This window comes from Sorex fumeus, unplaced genomic scaffold (assembly GCF_029834395.1).
Source record: "Sorex fumeus unplaced genomic scaffold, SorFum_2.1 ptg000032l, whole genome shotgun sequence".
Lineage (NCBI taxonomy): Eukaryota > Metazoa > Chordata > Mammalia > Eulipotyphla > Soricidae > Sorex > Sorex fumeus.
Window position 1 is genome coordinate 7,947,922 of NW_026606089.1, and position 19,470 is coordinate 7,967,391.

A 19,470-nucleotide genomic window follows, 5' to 3' on the forward strand; every position below is an offset into this window, starting at 1 on the left:
GTGATCTTTTGTTGAGTTTCTTGATTCTCTTTGCTGGTATTTTCTTGAGAATCTGTGTATCTGTATTCATCAAGGAAATAAGTCTGTAATTTTCTTTTTTTGTGGTGTCTCTGTCTGATTTGAGTATTAGGGTGATCTTTGCCTCATAGAAACTATTTGGGAGTATTTATGATTCTTCAATTTCCTGGAAAATCTTGATAAATGTTGGCAGCATTTCCTCTTTAAAGGTTTGAAATATTTCACTATTGAATCCATCTGGGACAGGGATTCTGTTTGGGGGGATACTTTTAACCATCCTTTCAATTTCCTTGGTAGTGATAGGTTCAAGTATTCCAAATCTTCTTGGTTCAGCCTTGGGAGGTAATTGGAATCCAAAAATTTATCAATTTATTCAAGATTCTCTCATTTCCTGCTGTAAAGATTCTCAATATAATCTCTGATGATCCTATGGATTTCTGTATTTTCTATTAGGATATGCTCCTTTGCATTTCTGATTCCATTTGTTAGAATTCTTTCTCTTTGTTTCTTTGAGAGGCTTCTTGTGGTTTATTGATCTTATTTATTTTCTCAAAGAACCAGCTTTTGCTCTTATTGGTCTTTTGGATTGTATTTTGGGATTCTAGCTCATTGATATCTGGTAAAAGTTTTATTATTTCCTTCCTCCAGCCTAGTTTGGACTACTTTTGTTGGTCATTTTCCAAAATCTTGAGCTCTAATTTATTCATGTAGGCCCTTTCTTTCTTCCTGATGAATTCTGGCAGAGCTATACTCTTTCCTCTTAACGCTGCTTTTGCTGTGTCCCACAAGTTCTGGTAGCTCGTGTCCTCGTTCTCATTTGTTTCCTGAAACTTTTTATTTCCCATTTGATGTCTTCTCTAAGCCAAAGGTTGTTCATTACTTCCCTTAAAAAATATTTCCTTGCTGAGCTTTAGTCTGTTTGATCTATTGAGAAGTGACAAAGTAGTGTTGAAATCTCCAACTAGTATTGTGTTGCTCTCAATGTTTTTCTTTAAGTCTTTTAGAAGTTTTTTTAAGTATTTTGCTGGTCTGTCATTAGGAGCACCTACGAGAGGAGGGTGAGTTCTTTCTGATGTACAGATCCCATGATCATGAAGAAATGACCTTCACTCTCTCTTATAACCTATAGCCTGAAGTCCATATGGTCTGATACTAGTATGTCCACTCCAGCTTTGTGGAGGTGTTCTTTTCTTTCTTGAAGAATTGTTTTCCAGCCTTTGACTTTGAGCCCATGGTTGCTTTGATTGGTCAGAAGTGTTTCTTCAGGCAATTGAATGTTGGGTTCAGTTTTCTAATTCATCTTCCCATTCTGTGCCTCTGAATTGGCACATTTAGTCCAGTGACATTGAGGAGATTGTTGTGATGGGGATTTGTGCTATCTTTATGTAGAATTTTTGTACTTGTGTGGATTGTCTTAGCTTAAAGTCGCCCTGTTAATTCTTCTTGCAACAAAAATATGGATCACTTTACAAGTTTGCATGTCATCTCTGTGCAAGGACCATGCTAATCTCTGTATCATTTCAATTTTAGTATATATGTTACCAAACATTTTATGAGTTAATTTTTCCATATTTTTCTCTTCTTATAACTTTGAGTGTTGTCCTTACTCACTCCTGTGGCAGACAGTGATTCCAAATCAAGGAATGTGTCTCAAAGCAGCTTCAATAGATAGATTTAGAACTTTAATGCCCTAGAAAGAAAAATATGGTTTTTACCATATTATCTTTTACCATACCCAAGGCATCAGTTTTACAAAATAATTCTTTTGGAAGATGGTATATGAGTCTTCTTTAATGCCCTTCCCTGAAACCTTCATTAAGACCATTAAACTAGAGCCTTTTGCTGTTCTCACCTCAGTCCCGTGTACATCACCAGGAAAAGGTGGATGGTGTTCTCTGCAATTTGACCACCTTGAATGTAAGTAGGATTTTTCTCCTGAAGGAAGAGGTGAGGAGAATATTAATGATTTCATTCCACCTTATTACAAGTACAACTTGAATGGAAGGTGAGACTCATGAGGCTCCTGTAAAGGACAGAAAAAGGGGTCTCAGTGAAGTTTAATGGCTAACACACATTAACAACCCAGATGACTCCAAGTAGCCTGTGTGTATCTTTGTGTATAGTGAGTTTCATATCTACTGAGAGTGATTCTCAGTCATGACACACAGGCAAAACAGCCCTGTATTTAAAAATCTAGTTCTCTAAGCAGAGTGGGGTCTCTGAAGTGATTGAACAAGTGTATAGTAATTTATTACTAAGCACATAAGTACTTTTCGATCTAAAATTAATTCCAAATATGTCTAAAACGACAGTCCCCTGACCCCGCACCTGTCTTTCCTCACCAGGGCCCCTTGGACGGGGATGGGTGAATTTCCCTCACTGCCCTGAGTAGAGCCCCGGCAGCTGAAGACCTCTGCAACCAGCCATAGGTACGCTTAAGACCACGCTCCCCAAGCTTGAAGGAGACTCATGCATGAAGGAAGTGGAAGCAGAACCTGTGTAAACACACAAAAAATAAAAGGCTGGTGGTCAGGCCGTTTCACCACTCCACAGAGGTCGATGGCGATGGTCAGGAGATGGAAGGAAACGGGTGTCAGGCTGGTTGGTCGTGGAGCAGCAAGTTATTACATGGAAGAGATGTATGTCATAGAGGCCTCAGGAATCCTAAAGCAGGTGCGGGCACTGAGATCCAGGAAGATTCCCTTATATAGATCATAGAACCTCTAAGTAATAAGTAACCTTATTACTTTGAGTGTTGTCCTTACTCACTCCTATGGCAGACAGTGATTCCAAATCAAGGAATGTATTTCAAAGCAGCTTCAATAGATAGATTTAGAACTTTAATGTCCTAGAAAGAAAAATATGGTTTTTACCATATTATCTTTTACCATACCCAAGGCATCAGTTTGTCATTAAAAGGGGCATTACAGTGATGTCATCAAAAGGAGTTACAGAAAGAACATTGAGGCAGCAAACCATATATTGATTCTTTACATCCACATTGTTTCCTTCCATCAGCAGGCCAGTAGTAATACTGGCCTCAGGGAAGAAGATACAAAGCCAAACTGAAACCTTCCACAAGCACTTTCACAAGCTGCAACCACCTTGATTTGCATCCCAAAGACCAGCCTGGCTAGAGCTGGGAATCTACATCCCAAAGATCAGTCCTGGCTAGCACCTGATATCTGCAGATCTAAGACCAGCTAGGTTTCTGAAAGAAAAGGAAAACTGTCTCAGTATACTGAAATCATTTACTGAAGGCAGTTTGAAGGGGAGAAACAGTCTCATCCAAGCTAGTCAGGACACACAGGAAAACAGCTTATAGGAGATCTTTCTCCTCTCCTTGTCCAACCAACATATAAGCATATATAATATTAATCATTTTGTATGGACACAGTAAGAAATACTTTGAGCTTGTAGAATTGCTCTCCTAGGGCCATCTCGATCTCAGACTGCAGTGCTCAGGCAAGATATCTTTCCTATTCCTAGCAGCAGGGCCCTAGTGTTGTCGTTACTTTTGGATCATGACATCATATGCCTATGATCAACCTCTTAACTTATAGTTAAGAATCGTGGCACCTTGGCCTGGCCCATCGCGATGCCAGGTTAGCACATAACTTACTGGCTTGTCCTGGTTCCATCCAGTCCCACGTTGGAACCCTGCCCTTGGGGTGCTAGGAAGTGAGGACAACTGAGGCTTAAGTTGAGAAGGCAGAAGCCCAGGAGTGAATAATATTCAAAGCCAATCAATTCCTAAGTTACAAAGCATATTAATTAATTGTCTTCCTGTATCTATACAAAAGGACATTGCATTAAGGTAAACTGCTCAAAAGACATAAGAAGAGGAGGAAGGCAATAACTTACAGTATAGCTTCAGTGTCTAAGAAGGATGAGACCTTACAAATGGGTTGGGGCAGAGAGCATAGAAGTGGTTACAGACAGACAAAGTAATGGAAGTGACTCGGGAGCACTGTGATGGGTGCAATTGGATAAACCTAAGCCCCGTGTACTTCAACAGAACCCAGGTGTGTGGGACAGGGGGATGTGATCTCCAAGTCTGCTCAGATCAAGACTGGACCCCCGCCATCCAGATCCCCCATCTTCTAGTAGCTAAGTGTTACAACCATGAACAGCCCCTGGAGCCATGTAATCCCATCAGTGGCCAAGAACCAGAGACTGGATATTGTTGATAAGATAACAACTCTTATTGTCCAGCTCTCACTCTCAGAGAACCTGGTAGGCTTCTGCGAGTATCTTGCCCACATGGCAGAGTCTGTGCTTCTGGTCACTGTTTCTTTTGAAGTACAGAAGCTACTTAATTTAAGATAGTCCCCTTTGTTTATCTCTGTTTCCAGTTGCTTTGCAAGTGGAGTGTTATCTTTGAAGATACCTTTAACTTCAATGTCCTGGAGGGATTTGCCAACCTTGTCTTCAATGTACCTGATGGATTCTGGTCTGATTTTGAGGTCTTTGACCCATTTTTATCTGACTTTTGTGCATGGTGTTAGGTAGAGGTCTGAGCCATTTTTTTTTTTTTTGCATGTAGCTGTCCAGTTTTTTTTGCACCGTTTGTTAAAGAGGACTCTCTTGCTCCACTTCACATTTCTTGCTCCCTTATCAAAGATTAGATGATTATATATTTGTGGTTGTGTGTCAGTATATTCAATCCATTTCCAATGGTTTGCGGCTCTACCTTTGTTCCAGTACCATGCTGTTCTCATTATTATCACTTCATAGTAGAGTTTGAGGTTGGGGAAGGTGATGCATCCATCGTTTTTTCCCCAAGAATTGCTTTAGCTCTTAGTGGCTGTTTGTTGTTCCATTCGAATTTCAGGAGTGTTTGATCAAGTTCTTTGAAGAATGTCATGGGTATCTTTATAGGGATCACATTGAATTTGTACAATGCTTTGGGGAGCATTGCCATTTTGACAATGTTAATTCTCCCATTCCATAAGCAGGAGATATGTTTCCATTTCCTCGTGTCCTTTGTTATTTCCTGTTGTGTAGGTCCTTTACCTCCTTAGTTAAGCAGATTCCAAGGTTCTTGATTTTTCTGAGGCACGATTGTGAATGGAATTGCTTTTTCATTTCACTTTCTTCTCTCTCATAAGTTGCATATAAAAAAGCCATACACTTTTGGGTATTGGTTTTATAACCTCAATTTTACTATGAAAGTCTATTGTATCTAGAAGCTTTTTTGGTAGAGGTTCTAGTATTCTTTAAATAGAGTATGATATCTGCTGTGAATAGTGAGAGCTTATTGCTACCTGTTATACATAAAAACCCTTAATATCTTTTTCTTACCTTATTTCTATTGCAAGTACTTCCAGTACCACCTTGAACAGAAGTGCCAAAATGAACTTTTACGTAGCACTTTCTGCGTGTAAATTTCTATGCTAAGAACAGTGGAATATACAGTGATATCTTAGTAATTTACAAGTAAATTATGAAGACAGATACTATAAAAAATTTCTTTGTATAAATTTCCAAAATGTGTAGCTTTTATTAAATATATTAAGAATAAATCGTATATCTTGAGGGCTGGAGCGATAGCACAGCGGGTAGGGCGTTCGCCTTACAAGCGGCCAACATGGCCGACCCGAGTTCGATTCCTCCGCCCCTCTCGGAGAGCCCGGCAAACTACCGGGAGTATTCGATATGCCAGACACAGTAACAACAAAGTCTCCAATGGAGACGTTACTGGGCCCGCTCGAGCAAATCGACGATCAACGGGAGGGCCTTTACCTTTACCTTTTACCCTGAAGATTATTTCCTTGTTAGGAATTACCCTTCTAAAATGCAATAAAGTGACACATTTTAAAAATATTGATTATTCGCTCATTAATTCAATGAATCTTTGTTAGTCTGGTGGTGCAATGCCTCCAGGAAGTCAACCTGTACCCTCAGGTGAGTGAATCAAAACTGTGATGGTGTCTTCATGCTTCCTGATAACCTCAAATTGCCACTGTGCCTCTGGCTGGATCCCAACACCTCAGGACTAAGTTTCCCGAGAAATTAAACTCCCTAAAGATATGTGGGAGCCATGTTCACAAACCACCCCTGGCTCAGCTATACAAGTTAATGGATTGGTCTTGTTTCAGAGACCCATAAACAAGTCTTGAAAGAGATCAAAAGCCACAGTTAACCTTGGACCTGCAAAAGGATGAACACACTAGGGTAAATCGAGGGAGGCAGGTTAGTTGGGTGTCCACCCAACCAGAACCCAGTGCAGCCACTTGCTCCCACAATCGAAAATCGTCTGGTTTCCAACTTCTCAGGATGGTTCTCACTGAAATATAACAGCTGAAAATTCGGATATGCGGGTTTTGTGACTGAAATCTCCAGGCATTCTCTGGGTCACAATGGGCATCCCATCCCCACTGCCCTGTACTTATGGAAGCCTCAGCAGTCATTTCCATACCTTAAAGCTACTCCAGCCTTAGCTTCCTGTAAAAAATACTAAAATCCTTGAACAAACATGATGACCTCTTAGTACATGTACGAGACCCATGATGCACAAAATAAATAGGAGACAGAGAGAAATAATCAAAGATCCTGCCATAGAGACAGGCTGGTGATGGGGGTAGGGTGTTGGGGGATGGCTTTAGGGAACCAGGAACATTGGTGGTGGGAAATGTACACTAGTGGAGGGATGGATGTTGGATCGTTGTATGACTGGAAGCAAATTATGAATAGATTTGTAATGGTCTATCTCACAGATATTCAAAAAAACATTAAAAATATATATCCTTAATTTGTAACTCAGACTACTGATAGAACTTTAAAACCCAGCATAACTATTTTTGTGTTCTCTGTAGGAAAATAATGTTACTCACCAGTGTGCCAATAGCTTGTAGAATGCTAAACCCAAAGATACATCAATGACTGTCTTTGGCATGAATATTGTAATTGCAGCTATGATATGTTTTAGAATCAGTTCATGAACAAGAAATCAAGAGGAGCAAGTGGCAAAGAGCATCAGTGTTGAATAGATACATAATGTTTGAGGAGCTTGCAAGGGAGACGGAAAGATTTGGCATGAGAAGAGGGAAGAAAAAGAAGAGTGAAGTACTAATAAGTATCATGAGAAAAATGCAAGGGAGGACATTTCCTGGCAAGTGTCATACTTTGTTGAGATTTTGGTGAGGATAAGTATTAGAAAGTACCTTTCCCATTTAGTGGTAAAAAGGTAACTTTGATGGGTGCATTTAAAAATTACTTTAAAAATTAGAATCACCAAGAGATACACAGTTACAAAGTTGCTCATAATTGAGTTTCAGTCATGTAATGTTCTAGCACCCTTCCAGTATAATGGGGGCATTTTTGAAGGAATATCCCTGGTGGGAAGACTAGGGCATCTGAATCTTAACACATTTCACCAAATATATGATCTCTTCTCACATGATATACCCTTTCTCCCCTGCTTCTTTGATTTATCTTTTCATGCAATATTTCCTTGTGAACCTCACCTCAAGTGAGGGTCCCTATTTAAGACAAGTACATGTTTCTGGGGTATTACATATTTTTTGGTTGCTGGGAGAGTCTCTAAAGCAATGCTCAGGAGGTGTGGGGGCCCCACAGGCAATTCTCAGAAAACGTAGCCATGGTGCTTGGGGTCCTCCTATGTTATACATCCTTTGATACTCTGGCAATCAGGTGGTGCTGGGAGTAAAATTGAGTGCCTGTGAGATAAGTTCCATAAGCACTACATTATCTCCTATGGCCCTGGGTATTAGATTGATGTCAGCATTCAAGGTCCTCCCTTTTGTCAGAAAGCAGAAACTTGTGCAGGAGAAAGTGGAAGAGACCTTAGGGTTTAGCTAGGTTGACTGAGTAGATGGTGGTAGCATTAAGATTAGAACATAAAGTAAAAATAAAACCAGAGAAAGATCTTACAATAGTAAAGAGGGCTTTAGACGTTACTGGGCCTGCTCGAGCAAATCGATGATCAACGGGAGGGCCTTTACCTTTACCAATCTCCAAAAAAGTTTCAAAATATAATTATTGACAAAAAATCATACAGAAGTCCAAATTTTTATTGTTCATGGGATAACTATATTAAAAAGAGAAAACAACCACAATAAACATACAAGTAAAATGAAGGTACATTTCTTTGGAGTCTTTCAATTATGTATTTATATTAGTATATATACAAGTATAATCTTTAAAAAATAAATTTCAGTTACTATAACATTTTATTGAGTTTTTTATAATTGTAATGTTTTACTGCTAAGATGATATTGTTGTGAACATTTATATCTATTTGTCTACTTTTCTGATTGTTTACTTAAGATCTGATATAAAAAGCTACCTTACTAGGGCTGGAACGATAGCACAGCTGGTAGGATGTTTACCTTGCAATTGGCCGACCTGGGTTCAATTCCCAGCATCCCATATGTTCGCCTGAGCATTACAAGGGGTAATTCCTGAGTGCAGAGCCAGGAGTAACCCCTGTGCATCGCCAGATGTGACCCAAAAAGAAAGAAAAGAGCTTACTTACTTATGACTGGGTATGTAGCTCAGGGCTAAAGCACTTGGCTTGCAAGTATGAAATTTTGGGTTCTAATCCTCACACTATAGAAACAAAACCAAAATATCTCACTGTGGTTGAAAATATATCTCAGTGGTAAAATATTTGCCTCACATTTGTGAGGTTATGGGTTTGATCCCTGAATTTCCATATACGCACACAAAAGCTAATTTACTTAAAGAATATTAAACTGCTTAAAGCTAAGTATATATTGCCATACTATTATACAGATTTAATTCTCAATAAAATAACTTGAAAAGGTCTATTTTTATCATCTTTGCTAGGAAAAGATGTTACCTGATTTTTAAATGTTTGTAATTTGGGACACATTTTAATTTGTCATTTTAATTTGTGCTCTTTGTCTACTACTGAGCTTGAAAATTGCTCCTGTGTTTACAAGTTATTTACACTTCTTTGAATATAGATTATATGATCATAATTTATGCTTATTTTTATATACAAGTTTAATAGCTAAATACTGATTTATTTCACAGCACTAATTTATTAAAAACATTCATCTTTTGCCTATCATATTAATTGACATTAGTTGTATGTTTTTATTGTTTTTTGATCACTTAATTTACTTTTTATCTTTTCTTTCAGATTGTAAGATTTTCACAGAAATGAGCATATGTTTTTCTTTATCTTCTACAGTTTTACACTGAGAACAACTGTTTGTTTTGTACAAATAAGATACCTGTACCTTTACTATTTCTTCTCATTTTATTTACATTATAAGACATCTCGATTCATCTACAATTTGTCCTAGTAAGTGTTGTCATATTGAAAGAAACCACCAATTTTTTCAATCATAGCACTGTCCTCCCGCGGTTCATCCATTTGCTCGAGCGGGAACCAGTAACATCTTACAAAAAATTGTGAGACTTGTTGTCACTGGCTTTGGCCTATCGAATACGTCATGGGTATCTTGCCAGGCTCTTGCTATGTGGACGAGATACTCTGGGTAGCTTGCCGGGCAGAGGAATTTGAATCAGGGTTGGCCTCCTGCAAGGCAAATGCCCTACCCGCTGTGCTGTAAACGTTATCTAAAATATACTAGTAATACCAAATGTTGTTTCTTTAACAGTGCAATATAAACGATTATTTCGTAATTTTCTTGATGTGTTAATGAAATAGCTAAGCTCTTGAGTATCATGGGAGTATTTTTCTAACACAAGAGTCTGACGAAGGTGAAACTGTTATAACCGTCTTGTAGGATTCCATCGCTCTAGCCTGATTCATTCTACTCTGCTCTCTATCCAATCCGGTCTTCTTCTTGGGATTCTGACCTCCTGATTGGCTAGCCTCTACCTTTCAACTGCCTACTTTATGACATCATTCTCCCACCAAACCAACCACCAACTGGTAGAATCTTGGGGGTCCCATGTAGTTGTTTGTAAACAAATGTGAATCATCATGGCAAGTGACGAGTGACCAATGACCAATCACCAGTGAGCAGTCGTCTGTACTGGACACTTGTGGTCTTTATCCGCTTCAGTATTCAGACGTACTCTCCTACCGTCTCCTTTTCTCGTCTACCTTTCATCGGTATTTCCTCTTCTCTGACCATGTCAGGTAAGGTATAATACTTTTCAAAGCTTTTCATTAGATTTATCACCACTAAACTTGAAAAGAAGTCTAGTAAAACCAGCACGTAGTAATGAAAGAAAGTGTTCAAGTAGAATTTTATAAGTCTCATTTTAGCTTGACTTTGATATTTCCTGTGTGATTTTAGACATAGGCTTTCTTTCTCTCACATACAAACTGTTTTTCCTCATTGATTACTTTATATTTTAGACGTATTTACGAGCTCAAATACAAACATATATATATATGTTGATTCTCTGTGTTTCTTTTTCCTTTTAATCGTGTATTTTATAAAATATCCATTGACAAAAGTAAATCAGATACAGTATATTTACAGAAACAAAAAATGTAGATGCTGTGGAAACCTGTTAATATATACCCGCATGGTTTCTCTCTAATGGTCTCTCCTCTTGTATTTATACTTCAGTATTTTAAATATAGTTGTATTACACAGTAATAATCATTTATCTTTGAGTTTTCTATTTAAACCAGGTAATAAGAAAATTTGGGGCATGGGGAAGGTGTGGAGTGCTGAGCCATAGGGAGGCAAGCCGTCTGAGGTAAGAAAGTTTGGGATCACTTTCATCAAACATTGACCAATCGAAACCAAGACTATATGAGGGAGAATAAAATAGGTAAGAAAGAAAGAAAGAATATGAATGGCAATTATCAAGGAAGGGGAAACCATCTGGATTGAATGTTGAAGAAAACCAAGGATTTAAAATCAAAAAAGAAAGAATATATGTTAAATATGCTGAGGTAAATACACTGAGAACAAGTCAAAGCAATTTACTACAATAAATGCCAGGACTAGAAAGTATACAATTCCTTGAGTAGGGTACCAGTAGGAAAATCAGTATATCAGAAAGCCATCCTTGGTGACATTTTTCCTTATTAACTTTTAGAACACAGTACTTGGTACATGACAATTTGGAATATGAACATGCTTCAGAAATGATGCATCCCATTAATAGCTAATAGTGGCTATCTAGGTGGGTGGAAGAAATAGAATCTTCAATGTTTTTTATGACGTTCTAGTTTTTAAGTACATGTACGCGTTGCCTGTTGAAATTTAAAAAAATGGTATCTTCTAACTTGATTCAGGAGATTTGATTCATTTGTGTGGTAAGTAGGTTCCAGGTTAAAGCTGCTTGTCATCTTTACAAATATTATTTCATGTGATTTTTTCTTCCTAACATGAGAGTATTTTGATAATAGTCAATTTCCGTTTTTAGATCCTAAGAGGAAATAGGAAAATCAAGTCACACATGTCGAATTACACATTTTTGTCATATTTCTTAATTTTGATTGTTCCTACATTAAGAATATTTAATGGAATTTTGGTGCTCATTTATAAACATTGAGAAGAACGTTTTCCAGGTTAATAAAGATAATTCAACACTAGGTTTTGAAAGTAATTTTCAATATTTTGTGATCATTTTATATGGTCTTTTCTATTTGGGTGATAAACTGAAATCATATGGTAAGTTTAACACGTGTTGTTTGCTGTTTAATATTCAGAGGTATTGATGAGAATAATTTTTTGTAATTACGAAGTTTCTCTATTTTACTCATTTGAAACATTTCTTACCTATGAAATACAATCAAGTTTATTCCTATTTTTTTTTTTATGTAGTTACTGGTAAATCTTTTCTGTTTAATGGACTGGTAAAGTATGCTCTCAAAAATCACCTTCTATTCCATTTCTTGGCTAGCAGTTTTTTCTAAAACAGAATACACTATTCATATTGTATAAGTAAAAGGCCCTCCCGTAGATCATCGATTTGCTCGAGCGGGCCCAGTAACGTCTCCATTGGAGACTTTGTTGTTACTGTGTCTGGCATATCGAATACTCTCGGTAGCTTGCCGGGCTCTCCGACAGGGGCGGAGGAATCGATGTGGAACAATTTTTTAATAAACTTATTGGACTGTTTTATTTGGTTTTGTTTGAGACCCCATCCACAGTTATTAAGGGTTTACACTTGGGTCTGCTCTCCATAACTTACGTACTATACAGCTTGCTACATAGCCCAGATTTCACTGATATCTATATACTTCTTTTTCAGTTCTGTGATACATATTTTTCATGATGTTTTCTTTATACTTCCTCCTATGAAAACACATGAAGTGGAAAAATTATATTTGTGTATGCATTATTATTCTTAGATTTATTTATAAACAACTTAAGACACAGAATTTAACTAAATTTTTCCTTTCAAAAACATTTCTTGGGAAAAACTCAAGTAGTCATTTTTGAAGTGGATCAAAAATCAGGGTAACTTTCAATGCATCAACAAGATTAAGTCGTAAGTGAACCGTACTAGCACATATTCATTGCACAAGTCAAATGGAAACCTGATGATTACAATGGTAATAGTTGTAAAGACCCCAAATGCCTATATAAATGTAAGGTATATTCCTAACCATTTCTTCATTGTAGTGATCATGCAGAGTCCTGGAAAAAATCCACATGCTTAGGTTCCGTAACTTGGAAATTCATAAGGGACAGAGAGAGAGTACTGGAGGAGATAAGGCACTTGCCTTCTACACAGCCAATCTGGTTGGACCTCTGTCACTTCATACACTCTTCTGAATGTTACAAGGGGTCACTCAGAGTGCAGAGCCAGAAAGAGCCCAAGAACACTGTAAGTTATTGGTCAAAACTATACTTCTTAACATGACCAATAAAAATTATTGGAAAACATGAAGTCTCTTTGTCATTTCTGGCCCTCAGGTTTCTTCTTGTCCAAAGAATGTTACCCATTCTCTTAGACTTCCTAGTTTGGAAAAGCTTCCCTTATAGGAAATAACATATGAATCAATAGGAGAGCAAGCTACAGGCATTGCTAGGGTAAGGAAAAACTATCTGTAACCAAGAAATCCAGGTACAGAGAAGATCACCTGGTGGCTCTACAGTTCTGTGTTCATTTGGGAGCACGATACCAAATACACAAAGTGCCAAAAGGTTCCAGACTTTGAATCACCCCAAATTGTTTGAATTTTGGAAACTCAATTGACTGTTGGTACTAGAAGCATCTTGATGGCTTAAATTTTAAGTTCATATTGTTCCTCTCAGCGTTGAAGGAGATTATTAGTCTCACAGATTTTTTTCATCACCCTCTTGTTCCTTACAGAAAATTTTCAAAATCCATCTGTATTGGGAACTGCACATACTCTGCAGCATTCCCTTCCCGTGGTGAATGATGCAGCTTCCCTAATAGTAAGTGTCTGCAACTACTCCAGAGTATCTACTCCAGCTGGTAGTTCTGCTTGGCTCCTGGCCTCAACTTCTGGCACCTCTTTCCAACCACTGATGTGTAGTCCCTATCTTTACCAACATTTCAGCACAACAATGCTATCTGGAGTGTTTCACCAGAGTCATATATCCACCTCAGCTTCTTCCTGTACTAGTGTTTTGGAATGAGATAATTCAGAAAGTACTGAAGAGAAGTCTTCTATGGGAGACTTTTCTGTGACTGTCCTTGACCAAGTCACCGCTGTCTCTTCCATGTCTAAGGCAGCTCGCTATGAGAGAACCCTAGATACCAACAACACGGTGTCTGTGTACCCATCACTTTCTGCCAGTCTTGTTGAGAGAACACCGTCTCGGTATCCATATCAGAGTCAAAGTCTGTCACTTCCCTACCAGGACCGAAGCCAGGTGTATTACAATCATCAAGGAGGTCTGGGAACTCGCCTTTCTGGCCTGCAGTCCTATGACTCCATTTCATACACAGGACAAAATGGCTCTGCCCCCCAAGCTTACAGGAACTCACCTAGAGAAATGGTTATTGTGCTGAAGGAGGTCCTGCCCCCAAATAACCAACCTCCAGCCACCTCCTCTGGAATCCACTTCTCTGTGTCTGCTCAACCCATCACAGAATCGAGTTATCAAGGTGAGTTAACCTGAGAGAAGGGAAAGAAAACTCAAAAATTGGGGTTAAAGAAGAGGAAAACTTTCCATAGACAGGTGGTATTTAAATACACTGAAATTTTTAAGTTTATGAAATGAAGTTAACTAAACTCAGTTCATGTTTACTCCCCTCACATATTTTATAACATATTATTTTCACACTCAGCATAAGAGCTACTAATGCACATTGGAAGGTATGATAGTAAAACGGACAACTACTTTTCTTATAATGAACTTCAGGAGCACACAAAAGAATGCCACATTTTTTCCCAAGTTATTTCATTTATTTTTTAATTTTTATTAGTTAAACATCATGAGGGACACTTGTAGACTTACAAATTATTGTGCTTGCATTTCATTTATACAATGATGGAGAACCTATCCCTCCACCAGTGCCCATTCTCCACCACCACGGTTACTAGTATTCCTGCCACCACCCATACCCTCCATCCCACTCAGCTTCTGTGGCAGAGAATGCCACATTTTTCACTGTTCTAGTTCAGCAGTCCTCCAGAATTACCACACTAAAAGTAAAATACATGTCTTAAACTAGTATTTTGTTAGTTTCGTAAGAAGTTTCAGAACTCTTATTGTAATGGTACCACGTTAACTTTTCCTTCCATTAATGAGCAGCAAGGTTCTGAATACACTTGTGGTTTAGAGATTCTGTCTCAAATCATGAAACCTAGAATCTGTACTTCAGCACAAATATCATGCTGAAGTAGTGCTTCATTCATACTATTATTCTATGTTATTCATTCATTCATCATCCTGTTAATCGTCGATTGCCTCGACCAGGCCCCAGTAATGTCTCTTTATTCCTAGCCCTGAGATTATATTCAAGGCTTTTTAGGAGAATGAGACCCATCATTGTTACTGGTATTTGGCATATTTGGTGCGCCACGGGGAGTTTGCCAGACTCTGCCCTGTGGGCAGGCTATATTCGATAGCCTGCAAGTTTGTCCAGAGTAGGAATGAGATAATGAGATATCATAAAAAGATGTTTTGATAAGATGTCGCGCGGCTGCGAATCCGGCCCCGCGGTTCCGGCAGCTGCATTTTGTAGTCTCTGAGTCTTGGCCGCTGATGGGATTACACGGCGCCAGGGGGCCAGGTGGTGGGTGTGACCCCCGCCTACTGGAATTTGGAGGAGCTGGGTGGAGGATGCTCGACTCCAATTCGAGTAGGCTTGGAGATCTCGGCCCCGGAACCTGCGTGGCTTTGTCCCTCTGCCAGTACCTTCATGTGTGCGGAGAGTGGTCTCAGCATTCTATGATATTAACGTCCTTTTATTTTTCTATGAAAGTTAATAAATTGAGAGTAAAATACATTACAATGCTAAGCTCTGTATGGCACTTATTAGTTTGAAAATCTCTATTTTTTTTAAAAAAAAGCTTTTTTTGGAGGATGTAGAATCTGTGTCATAGCCCGAAGTGCTCAGGATTTACTCCTGGGTCTGTGCTAGGGATCACTGCTGAAGATGCTTAGGAGATAATACATGATACAAAAGATCAAACTGAGGTCAGCTGTGCGTAGGGCCAGTGCCTTACCAAATGTACTATCCCTCTGTCCAAGTCTCTTATTTTTTAAGTTAGTTTACACAAACTCTTTCAAATACAAAGAAAACCAAAAATCAACAGCATCACATGACAAACAGTAAGAACTATAACAGTTACCTCCAATCTTCTAGCACAGGGCCTTGTCCATCATCCGTAGAATACTCAGTAACAATGCTTTCCCTATGGCTGGTAGGTGCACAGTTGTTGCAGCACTAGGTTTGTGGAGGGAATATCTCATTTTGCAGGGACTGAATTCTTCCTTGGTTCCTTTTTAGAGATGAATTTCCTGGGGATGGAGACTTCCCTGCCATCGCAACCTTCAGGTCAGACATTTGGTCTGACACAAATTTCCGAATTGCCCACATTTGCAGTAGCAGGATTCAAAGACCTTTGAGTAATCCACCACCTGAGATTGGGAAAGTTCCCATAATATCTCCAGCCCAAAGTAACCTGGCGCTGACCCCTACTCCAAATCAGGAACAAAAAGGTATAAATTTTGATCAGATGAACCATGGGCTTTCAAAAGCTCTGGAGACCTACCAGATCCCAGTAGACCTAGAACAATGAAAAGACCTGCAGGTAATGAACACCACTGACACCATCACTCTGAAGCAGGTGCAAGAAAATTCAAGTGGCACCAAGGGGACCTCCCATGCAAAACGGAAGAACAAAAAGGAGGCTTCTGAGCCTCTTGAGGGAGAACCCAGCCAAAATCCAGCCAAAAGTCCAAGATTGCTTGCTAGGGGGAGCGGGGATTGTTCATAATGCTGCAGTCAGTGATAGGTGTCCTGTGACCATTGCCAAAACTAACAGCAAACCTCACAAAGCTGCATGCAGCAGGATCAGCAAGACAAAGAGCCATGGCCAGGAGAAGATAAAAAACACCAGAGAAAAATCTAAGAAAGCTAACGAGTGTAAGCAGCCAGGGAACAAGGTCAAGGTAGAAGAAAAGCCCAACATTGGCAAGATGAAACACAAGAAAAGTCAACCTAATGCTTGCCAAGATGCTGTTAAAAAGCCCCGCCACTACCTAGGCATACACATGCTGGATTCTGTCAAAGTTTTTCATGCTCTGGGAAGAAGAGTGATCCAAAACCTGGAATCTCTTCCTCACAGGTCCTGAGTAGCTCAAAGAAGCCTACAGATATCAAGCCACCCACAGCTGTCAAGCCATTGCTAGGTGCTGCACAGGATGGAAAAGTCCTTGAGAAATCTCAGGTCAAAGCACAGAAACCAAATAGCAGTGCTGACAAACGTTCATCTCCAACCCAGTCTGAGCTGCCACCTCCTTGGATAGGTCAAATTGGTACCTTTGCCTTTTCTTAACATGGAGAGACTGCAAGCTCGACCTGTTCCTCGGAGGCGACAATCTGTGGCCTCACATCATCCTGCTGCAGCTGACCCTGCCAAGTCTGGCTCTACCAATGCAGCTCAGTCAACTGCTGCCAATTCTTCCCGTTCAACCACTGAATATTTGTCTGGTTCTGCCAAACCTGCTCAGTCCATTTCAACCAAACCATCTCGACCAGGTTTGCATAACCCCAGTAGCCAGCCTATTCGTCATCCTGCAGCTTCAATACCTGCTCCCTACAAGACAGCAGCTGGCACATTTCTGCAGTGGGAGGGTCCTCCTGTCTCTGTGAACAAGCGGCAGTCGCCACCCAAACGTCAGAGTCACTTTCTCCTCCATGACTTCCGTTTCCAACCGATTCCATGGAGAAAGCCCAATGTTCCCGAGCCAGTCATGTCAAAGCCCATCACCAAAGAGCAGAGAACAGAGCCTGACGCTATGAAAAGGAAGGTTCAGCAGGAGCGTGAGAACGCTGCCAAGCACACCTCGTTGGGGGAAAGTGCAGTTCTTTATTGAGAGGGAAAATGAGATGAACATCTCCCTCTACTATGGCTACGTAATGAGAGAGCTGGAATGGTAGGTTCCAATTTATGTACCAGATGGTTGCCCTAGGCAAACACTGAAATGCCATACACCTTTTATTTATTCTAATATATTTTTCAAATTAAATAGATGTAACATAGTCAATTGGTTCTTAATAAAAGTTCTGAATTTTGAGATGCAGTCCTCTCTGGTTGATTTGGGAGTGGCTGGGGATGGAAGGATTTGATGGGAAAGAATGGGAAGTTAGAGAGAGGAAAAAGGGGGAATAGGCAAGACTCCAAGAAATACAAACTTTGTCCAGGGTTATAAAGCCCATAAGAGGAGAAATTGTATGGACCTGAGGAAGAGTGGGGTAGGGTCAGAGGAAGAATATAGCTGACAGGGCATTTGCTTTGCAAGTAAGAAGGACTCAGTTCATTTCTTGCAATCTTTTATGGACCCCAGAGACCCACCAGATGTGAAACTTTAGCACTGAGCCAGGAGTAAGGCCAGAGCACAGTCAAGTATGCCCCATCCCTGGTGTCCTCCAAAAAAAAAATGGGAGAAATGGCACGGTCTGCGGTTTTTGGTTAAAAAAAAATTGGAATAGGCTGAGGTAGGCAGATGAGTCTAATATGACCAGTAGAAAAGTTAAAATTCTTCCATGGAGGCTGTGTTTACGCCTCATGGCCACCTTTGGAAGATAACCAAATTTGAGACACATCACTAAAATGTTTGGGTGGTCTATCCATAAATGTTGGCTGGGGGATGCGAACACTTACACTGGGTAATCAACCTACCAGATGAGTGACCAACGCCCTCAGAGTCATTCAAGTATGACTCTGAACAGTGACAAAGCCAAGAGAACAGTTGCAGCATGAAGCCTGAAGATCAGTTCCTGGGAGATACAAAGATAAATTACCATGTCCTCGGGCCCTCTGTTCAGCACCCCTAGCTGCATCATTTCACTTATTCCCAACAATATTCATAGTTTCTATCATGGTGACGCTTTACTAGCTAGTTTCAACAATGAGATCCAGTGCCGATTTAAGTCTTTGGATTTGTAAACTCCCCAAGGTAGCCAAGCCAGCTTTCAGGAAATTTCTGGTGGCGGGAGCTCAAATTATATTAGCTTCAGCGGGCTGGTCTTTGGTCTTCCATGGTCCCTGGTGCCTGTAGGTTTCTCTAAACATCGCTTTAAACTGTAGCTCACACAAGATCCAGCTTTATAAATGGCATTGTGAGTGTGTTGCGGTAGGTACCATACTAAAACATGTGTCCTAGGTCACCACTCCCAAAGCAGTTGGTACCGGTTGACCTTGAGCCTGGAAGGTGATGGTGGAAAGAGATCATCCTAGGAGAGTTAATGGGGTGATGGATGGATGGAAAGGAAACCGGGAAGGGTAGGGAAGTGGAAATCTGGTGATCATCATGGGATAGTTGGTGGATGTTTTTCAAATACGTTAAAATATTTTTTGTAAATGAGATTCAAGACAAAATACGAAAGTAAGATAGGTTCCAAAGAACAGGTTACATATAAGACCGAGAGAGCAGAAAGGGCTGGCATTCCTTCTGGGCTTTCAATCATACCATTTACTAAATATGTTATTTTCACGTCACTTTAGCTGTGGAGAGGAATAGTGAGAAACAAAATGCCACCAGAAAAGCAAACGGGATGACCACCTTCAATAAAAGCCAGATGGAAGGCATTCCCATGGATCCCAAGTACAAATATATGTTAACAGGAACATATATTTAACTAACTCTGCTTGGTAGCAGTAACTACTTTGTTGAAAATGGGGGGAAATGAACGCAATTTCTGACTGACTTGAGACTGACCAGTTAATAGATTTTCCCAGGCAAGGGTAGTTGACTGGCTGGGAACAAAAAAACGTGAAACGTGTTTTGCTACCTTAATGTATGGCTGGAGGGAATTGATCCCAGTAATCTCTCAAAACTGACAAGCTTCAACTCTCTTGAAGTAATTTTG

At 39.7% G+C, this 19,470-nt stretch overlaps 1 pseudogene; it reads right to left on the reverse strand.

Annotated features, from left to right (window-relative positions):
• Positions 1 to 1,468: 1,468 nt before the first annotated feature.
• Positions 1,469 to 1,567, reverse strand: LOC130025908 (uncharacterized; annotated as a pseudogene).
• Between the last annotated feature and the right edge of the window lie 17,903 nt (positions 1,568 to 19,470).